Source organism: Rhinoraja longicauda, chromosome 1 (assembly GCF_053455715.1).
Source record: "Rhinoraja longicauda isolate Sanriku21f chromosome 1, sRhiLon1.1, whole genome shotgun sequence".
Lineage (NCBI taxonomy): Eukaryota > Metazoa > Chordata > Chondrichthyes > Rajiformes > Arhynchobatidae > Rhinoraja > Rhinoraja longicauda.
This window is the reverse complement of record NC_135953.1, coordinates 34605832-34615117: the sequence shown is the minus strand read 5'-3', so window position 1 is coordinate 34615117 and position 9286 is coordinate 34605832. Positions and strand designations below refer to the sequence as shown.

The 9286-nt window shown below is 41.6% G+C and overlaps 1 non-coding gene across 1 annotated transcript; it reads left to right on the top strand.

The window, feature by feature from the left end:
- Positions 1-422: 422 nt before the first annotated feature.
- Positions 423-586, top strand: LOC144601200 (U1 spliceosomal RNA). The gene has a single exon (XR_013548267.1). It is a non-coding gene; the product is annotated as a U1 spliceosomal RNA (small nuclear RNA).
- Positions 587-9286: the final 8700 nt, after the last annotated feature.

Below are 9286 nucleotides of genomic sequence, written 5' to 3'. Positions count from 1 at the left end.
TAAATCCCAAAATATTTGCCGAAATTACAAAGCAATATGGCACACCAGATATCGATCTATTTGCATCCAGGCTGAATCACCAGGTACCAACGTATGTCGCTTGGGAACCAGACCCTGAGGCAGCAGCAGTTGATGCATTCACGCTGTATTGGGGGAAAATGTTCTTTTATGCTTTTCCTCCCTTCTGCCTCATCAGTCGGGTATTACGGAAGATTCAATTGGATTCCGTCCCCAGCAGTCCGGAATTATTAATCCACCCAGTGTCAGGCATCAGTCACCCGTGCCATGACAGAGTCAATCTCCTGGCTTGCAGATTCTAAAAAGACCTCTACTGGGCCTGGGACTGTCTGAGGACGCCATCAACATGATGACCGCATCCCACCGGGAGTCCACCAGGAGACAATACCTGACCAATATAAGGAATACTTACCTGGCAGGGGAGATACCTTGATCACTCAGGAGGTTTTCCCAGGACGAGGCTATCCCATTGCACTTCGGGTGTGCTGACGCCTGCGATGTCCCCAAATGCGGGATACTCGACTGCAAAATTTGTGATAGTGGGGGACTGCGTTCGCGCTCTCCCCTGTTAAAATGGGAACGGTATTGCTCCAAAACAGGAACTACCTACACTACAGCGACACCCACCAGTGTCGTGCAATTCCTGGTTGGATTACATCAGGAAGGACTCAGCTACAGCGCCATAAATACAGCCAGGAGTGCGTTGTCAGCTTATTTGGTTCCAGCAGCAGGACAACTGGCTTTGGGGTCCCATCCACTAGTAATCAAAATCATGAGGGGCATTTTTAATACTAACTCCCCCAGACCAAGGTACACTCAGATCTGGGATGTCAGCATTGTGCTGACGTACCTTAGGGGATGGCCACCGCCCAGGGCACTCACGCTGGAACAACTTACACTGAAATCAGTCATGCTCATGGCACTAGTGTTAGCTTAAAGGGTACAATCCCTCCACCTTCTGAGGCTGGACAGCATGACAGAGTCATTGGACTGTTTCACATTCCATATTCAGGGACTGGTCAAACAAACTAGACCAGGTACCACGCCTCCAGTCATGGAGTTCTGGGCATATTCATCTGAACCACGGCTGTGTGCCAAGACCACCTCGCCAATTACATAGACACAACATACAACTTAAGAGGGAGAGAAAAAGCCTTATGGATAAGCCACAAGAAGCCTCATGGTCAGGTGACGAGCCAAACCATTTCAAGGTGGCTCAAGCAGGTGCTTAAGTCCGCGGGAGTCAATACGAATGTTTACAAATCTCACTCCACCAGGGCTGCATCTACGTCGGCGGCTAGTCAAATGGACGTGCCTATTGACCATACTCTGGCCAGAGCAGGATGGTCCTCGGAAAGAACTTTCCAAAGGTTTTATAATAAACCGCTGGCGCAACCTGCTACATTTGCAGACAGAATTTTAGAGTCTGCAGATAATATTTAATTTGAGCCCTGGGGAGCTCTCTGTTTTTTGTTGTCATTAATAAACCTTTTTTGTTCACAAACAGGTTTCTTGATCGCGATAACATACTTCCTCCCTCTAAGGTCTTCAGACAGTGAGTGAAGCATGAGCTGGTACACGGTTCGGAATCACAGAGCTTTGAAGTCTTCACGTAGTCACTCACGTGACTCCGAAATAAAATAGTAAGATTAAATGAGAACTTACCAGTTCGAAGTTTGATCTGTATTTTATGAGGAGTTACGATGAGGGACTACGTGCCCTCCGCTCCCACCCTTTTTTATACAGATCAACTGGTAATCAAGTTCTTATTTTTTCTTTACTATATTTATTTCAATCGTTGTGTTTTTTCTGTGAATCCACACCGCTGCTTTGAAGAATGTCGCGCATGCGTGCTGGACGGGGTCTTCACGTAGTCCCTCATCGTAACTCCTCATAAAATACAGATCAAACTTCGAACTGGTAAGTTCTCATTTAATCTTACTATTAGATGGGCTAATTGCACAACTTTTTTTTCCCCCAGGGTAAGGGAATCATGAACCAGAGGACATAGGTTTAAGGTGAGAAGAAAAAGTTGAATAGGAACCTGAGGGGGGAGCTTTTCCACACATAGGGTGGTGGGTATATGGGACAAGCTGCCAGAGAAGGTGGTTGAGGCAGGTATTATCACAACATTTCAAATACATTTGGAGAGGTACATGGACAGGAAAGGTTGAGAAGGATATGGGCCAAACTAAGTCTGGTGAGTGTAAAGTAGATGGGGTATCTTGGTTGGAATGGGCAAGTTGGGCAGGATGGCCTGTTTCCATGTTTTATGACTCAATGACGTTATAAAAAAATATGATTGTAAAAGGTTTTCCATGAAAAACAGCAGATTTGAAGAATGGCTGAGATATTTGTGATGTTGATACTTTGTCCATCTGACTGCGAATTATGTCATTCATTTACTCCCCAGTAGTGACGATTCAAGGTTACTGAATGAAAATAAATATGTAGACACACAGACCAAACTTGTTGCAACGATGACCAGAATGATTTTATTTTAATGTAATTGATGTAGACAATAAAACAATCTTGACACTTGACTCTTGAAGTAGGCCTTACATCTGAAGAAGGGTCTTGACCCAAAACGTCACCCATTCCATCTATCCAGAGATGCTGCCTGTCCCACTGAGTTGCTCCAGCATTCTGTGTCTGTCTTCAGTGTAAAGCAGCATCTGCAGTTCCTTCCTACACTGTTGGCCTTACACATTGCCTTAGCTGCATTGTTTTTCACTTGCAAGGAATGTTCTCCCATTGGCTAGAATAAAAAAAATAAACTTTTGAAATTATGAGTGCCAAATCATTATCAATGGGAAGTTAAAATATGTAGTTGAATTTAACTTAAATGGGTATTAGAGAAGGTGGTGAGCATATTAATGCAGCAGAATGCAGATAACACCAAGAGGGACCCAAATAATTATTTTCAGGTATGTAAGTAGCAGATGGAGTATTGAAAAGCAGATAGGTCCATTAAATGATGAGTTATGTGGAGATTTTACAGAGAATGAGAAAATATTAGCTGTACTAAATGATTTTTATTTCACAAAGTCTTCATATATGAATTACTGTGAATAAATTTGAGAATAGGTTATTATGGTTCAGAAATCTGTAATGCAAATATGAATCAGTAAAACATGTGATTTCAGAAAAGCTCCAAGGAAGCTTGAGACTAGGTAGAGAAAACCTGCTTCGTGTTATAAAACAACTGACGGGAATTTTGAATGACAGTGCTCATTGTGGGATATTTTGCTGTGCTGTGCTCAGCATAAGAGGAGAGAAAAAGGGGGCTTTTTTTTGTAAAATTCAGTGTTAATTGTGTCTTCCAGCGATTCTGTGGAAACGAATGCGGGACAGAAGAGCAAAGGATCAGGAGTCATTAAAAATGCCAGTGGTGTGAAACCAGAATACAAAGAGAGCTTGACCTGGAGATCATTAAGGACTGATCAGGAATAATATATTGCACCAAGGAATAGCCTTAAAGTTAAATGTAAATTGAGATCATAAGATCCACTTACTTTTATGGTTGAAATGCTTACTATGTTTTGTTAACCTCTGTGGTATATTGGGGTTGTGCAACGATGATATTTCTTTAATTTAATGAGGTGAATGAAAAGGAAGCTGCCCTTTGTGTATGTGCCTAAATTTAACACGCAGCTCAGGAACTTATTAAACCAAGTTTCAAAAGGTTAATGAGAAAATCCTACAAGGGCTGTAACCGAGAACTGGACAAAGGGAAATATAACTCTGTTATTGAAAAAAAGAGTTAAGATTACCATACAAATTATAAGACAAGTTGCTTAACATTTGGCATTGGGAAAATTCAGAAGTTTTCAATGTTCATGCACAGAACATTTAGGAGTATTTCGAAAATGGTGTTTCATATTTCAGCATTAATTAAAATTATTGAATACTATTTTCTCGGAGTATTAGAAGATATTTAATAGCATCTCAAGTGGTGCTGTTAAAGATGGCTATAACACGGAGCAAATATAAATCAGTAACCAGCTTTTACATAACCTTTGAGTATTACAATATATCAATGGGATATTGTAATACAGAGCATCTATTATAATGTGGACAATCCAGCAATTATTTTCTTTAAGGTAAGAATGGGTTATCTGTTCTATTAGTTTTTAAATAGTTATGGATAAGGACAGGGCTGGGCCACAAATTAAAGTTCAGAATTGGGGCAAGGACAACTTTGATGGTATTAGACAGGAACTCACAAAAGTTGATTGAAGGAGGTTGTTTGCGAACAAAGGGTCTCTGGAAGGTGGGATGGTTTTAAAAGTGTGATGCTGAAAGTTCAGGGCATTAATGTTCCCCCCTTAAAGTGAAGGAAGGGCAAAACTGGTGGGTTTGGTGTGGTACTTTATTTGCCACATTTACTGAGGTACAGTGAAATACATTTTTGTATACAGTTCAGTACAAGTATCATTGTACAGGAGTAAGGAAGCCTAGATGACGAGAGAAATTGAGGCTCTGGTCATGAAAAAGGAGGCATGGGTCAGGTGTAAGCAGTTGGGGTCAAGTGTATCCATGGAGGTGTTTAGGGGACTGAGGTGCATTCATAAGAAGGAAATCAGGAGGGAAAAAAAGGGGACAAGAGATAGCTCTGGCAGATAAGATTGAGGAGAATCCAAAGATATAAAATAATAAGGGAAAGAGGGTAGTTAGAGTGAGAGAATAGGGCAACACAGAAACCAAAGCAGTCATCTATATGAAAAGCCTCAGGAGATGAGCAAGGTCTTCAATCTTTCCTCCGTTATTACTGTGGAGAAAGGCATGCAGACTACAGACGTTGGGATAGGAAATGGAGATAAGGACAGTGGTATTATGGTTGAAGAGGCGGTGGATATCCTAAGGGTTATGAAGATGGATAAATCACCCGGGCCTGATAAAACATATGATTGGAACTATTTTAGAATGCACCAAGGAAGGACCGAGAAACTGATTAGGAAAATAGTATAATATTTCTGGAGAATGGAGAGAAACATAAAAATTGTAAGCGCTTTTAAAGCTATGTAATAAGGAAAAGACAAACGAGAACTAAGTGGGCCCTGCTACAGACAGGAACAGGAGAATTTATTATAGAGAATAAGCAATTGACAGGTGACTTAAACAATTACTTTGAGTCCAGCTTCATGGAAGAAGGCACACAAAATCTACTGGATTTATTGATGGTTCAAGGATCTAGGAGAATGAGAGAATGAAGGAACTGAATATTAATCAAAAAAATAGTAATAGTGAATTTGGTGAGCTTTAAAGCTGATAAATCTCAGGAAGCCAATGAATTACTCCTCAGAATTTTGCAGGATGTAACTCTAGGGATAGTGAAAGTGCAGGTTATTATCTGCCAAGGTTCTGTTGTCTCTGGACACAAGGATATAAAGTGCTGGAGTAACTCGGCAGGTCAGGCAACATCTCTGGAGAATTCAGACAGGTGACGTTTCGGGTCGAGACCTTTCTTCTCCATCTACAGTTCTTTGTTTCTACATTTCTCTGTCGCTTCTGGAATTATTCCTGTGGTTTTTGAATAATAATAATAATAATAATAATAATAATAATAATAATAATAATAATAATAATAATAATAATAATAATAATAATAATAATAATAATAATAATAATAATAATAATAATAATAATAATAATAATACATTTCATTTGTATAGCGCTTTTCTGGAAACTCAAAGACGCTTTACAGAGTAAGTAAAACATAAAAATAAATAAATAAATGAACAAAAAAGGAAGGATAAGGAGAAGGGACGGTCAGTGGTTGAAGGCAGTGTTGAACAGGTGAGTCTGAAGTGATGTTTTGAATGTGGTGAGTGAGGAGAATAAGGAGTGCTCTATTTCGGAGGAAGATGTAAAAGGTTGTCTTCAATCAGGCAATAGTACACCTTCAGCATTATCTAGGCATGGGTGAGGAAACTCAGTCATTATATTCATTTAAAACAGAGATCCACAGATCTCTGGGCTTTAGGGGAAGCAAAGAAACTGGGGTGTAAGATAGGAACTGCAGATGCTGGTTTACACCAAAGATAGACCCAAAATGCTGAAGTAACTCAGCAGGTCAGGCAGCTTCTCTGGAGAAAAGGAATAGATGATATTTCGTGTCGAGACCCTTCTTCAGACTGAGGATCGTTTCATTCTCAAGAAGGGTCTCAACCTGAAATGTCACCTATTCCTTTTCTCCAGAGATGCTGCCTGACCTGCTGAGTTACTGCAGCATTTTGTGTCTATCAAAGGATCTTGGGTTTATGTTGGAAAATGGTACTGATGTTAAAGATTAGCCATAATCTTAATGAATGGTTGAGGAGGCTTGAAGAAGCAAATTAACTTCTGCTCATCTTAGTTTCGGAGGTACAACATGGAAACAGGCCCTTCGGCCCACCGAGTCCACGCCGACCAATGACCACCCATACTCTAATTCTATCCTACTCAATGGGGATAATTTATAGAAGCCAATTAACCTACAAACCTGCACATCTTAGGAATGTGGGAGGAAACCGGAGCACCTAGAGAAAACCCATGCAGTCAGAGGGAAAACTTACAAACTCCACACAGACAGTACCTGTAGTCAGGATCGAACCCAAGTTTCTGACATTATAAGGCAACAAATCTACCACTGTGCCACTGGACTGCATTCTCTCCGATGTTCTTATGCCCTTGGTTCCATAAGTGTTTTAATATCTTAATGACTTAGACGAAGGGATTAAAAGTACCATTAGCAAATTTGCAGATGATACTAAGTTGGGGGGTAGTGTGAATTGTGAGGAAGATGCAATAACGCTGCAGGGTGACTTGGACAGGTTGTGTGAGTGGGCGGATACATGGCAGATGCAGTTTAATGTAGGTAAGTGTGAGGTTATTCACTTTGGAAGTAAGAATAGAAAGGCAGATTATTATCTGAATGGTGTCAAGTTAGGAGGAGGGGGAGTTCAACGAGATCTGGGTGTCCTAGTGCATCAGTCAATGAAAGGAAGCATGCAGGTTCAGCAGGCAGTGAAGAAAGCCAATGGAATGTTGGCCTTCGTAACAAGAGGAGTTGAGTATAGGAGCAAAGAGGTCCTTCTACAGTTGTACCGGGCCCTGGTGAGACCGCACCTGGAGTACTGTGTGCAGTTTTGGTCTCCAAATTTGAGGAAGGATATTCTTGCTATGGAGGGCGTGCAGCGTAGGTTCACTAGGTTAATTCCCGGAATGGCGGGACTGTCGTATGTTGAAAGGCTGGAGCGATTGGGCTTGTATACACTGGAATTTAGAAGGATGAGGGGGGATCTTATTGAAACATATAAGATAATTAGGGGATTGGACACATTAGAGGCAGATAACATGTTCCCAATGTTGGGGGAGTCCAGAACAAGGGGCCACAGTTTGAGAATAAGGGGTAGGCCATTTAGAACGGAGATGAGGAAGAACTTTTTCAGTCAGAGGGTGGTGAAGGTGTGGAATTCTCTGCCTCAGAAGGCAGTGGAGGCCAGTTCGTTGGATGCTTTCAAGAGAGAGCTGGATAGAGCTCTTAAGGATAGAGGAGTGAGGGGGTGTGGGGAGAAGGCAGGAACGGGGTACTGATTGAGAGTGATCAGCCATGATCGCATTGAATGGCGGTGCTGGCTCGAAGGGCTGAATGGCCTACTCCTGCACCTATTGTCTATTGTCTATTGTCTATTGTCTATCATCATTCTGACAAATTATTGTCCAATGCAGCTCGCTGGTGAGGTGACATTGTCAGAATTAGTTACAATATTGAGTATTCTTTACTTAATATAAAAACAAAATTCAAGAAGAATATTTACAATTACTCTAAGATATATTGCTCCTAAATCACTACTGCTTTCCTTTCAACTCTCCCAACCTGAACAGCCCCTGTTAACGCCATGCTGCAGTGAGCACAATTAACTCATCCTCCCTAAAGTATGTGCTTTTGATCATGTGGATTGCTACAATTTCACACCCGTTGGACAAGTACAAGGGCTGAATTTCCTTCAGCATTGCTTCCTGATTCCACATATTTACATCACACAGTTCTAGCCACCTTTGCTCTTGACTGAGTAATTCTGCAGTATTTATTTGAAGAGGGATCACTTCCTCTTGGGGCGGCAAGGTTTCAGCGCTTGGCTTGCAGCGCCAGAGACCCAGGTTCGATCCCGACTATGGGTGCTGTCGGTACGGAGTTTATATGTTCTCCCTGTGACCTGTGTGGGTTTTCTCCGCGATCGGTTTCCTCCCACACTCCAAAGACGTACAGGTTTATAGGTTAATTGGCTTGGTGTACATGTAAATTGTCCCTCGTGTGTGTAGAATAGTGTTAGTGTGCGGGGATCACTGGTCGGTGCGGACATGGTGGGCCGAAGGGCCTGTTTCCACGCTGTATCTCTAAACTAGACTAAACAAAGCAACGTTACTTTCCCCTCCTTGATGCATCAGTGTCTCAATCCCAGATTCCAGCTTATCAATTTTGATCATAGCTTCCACAATCCGCATCGCCGATTCCTGATGATGGTACAATGGAATGCAATAATTTTCATCGGGTGCACAGCAGTAATGCATTTGCCTGGTGCGCAGATGCATTGCATCATCTGGCAGGGCAGGAATGTAATGCATCTGTGTACCACCTTCCATCTGTGTATCTGATCAAACACAGATGTACCACAGATGCAATACATCACCTGCTTTGATGTATTTATTTATTTATTTATATAGTAATTATCAAATAGGTGTTTAAACTTGGTAATTGTAATTTTGACTGGTTTCTATTCCAGTTTAAGATATGAGCTTCAGCTATTGCCTGAAGCAGGTAATAGGACAGATTTTCTGAGTCTTTGTTCACGCTAGGAGAAATAGCATGCTGTGAACGAATGATAGAAAATCATGGGTCAATTTACAGTGCATTGATTGAAATGTATGATAATTGATGGCAAATAAGGCTTCTTAACAACAGATCATTGGTTTGCTTTAAAGGACAGCCTTTAACATTGTATCCCTTTCTGCCTTCCGCAGAGATGGTTTCTTGCCTTCCCACCCAAAACATCCCTTTGCATGAACTTTCCCCTGCAACCGCAGATGTAGCACCGATCCCTATACTTCCACCCTCACTTTCATCCAGGGGCTCCAGCAGTCCTTCCCGATGATACTGAGGTTCACGTACACCTTCTCTAACCTCATCTGCTGCATTTGGTGTTCCCAATGTGGACTCATTTACACCCGCGATACCAAGCCTAGACTAGGTGACCATTTTGCCAAATACTTGTGCTCGATCCGC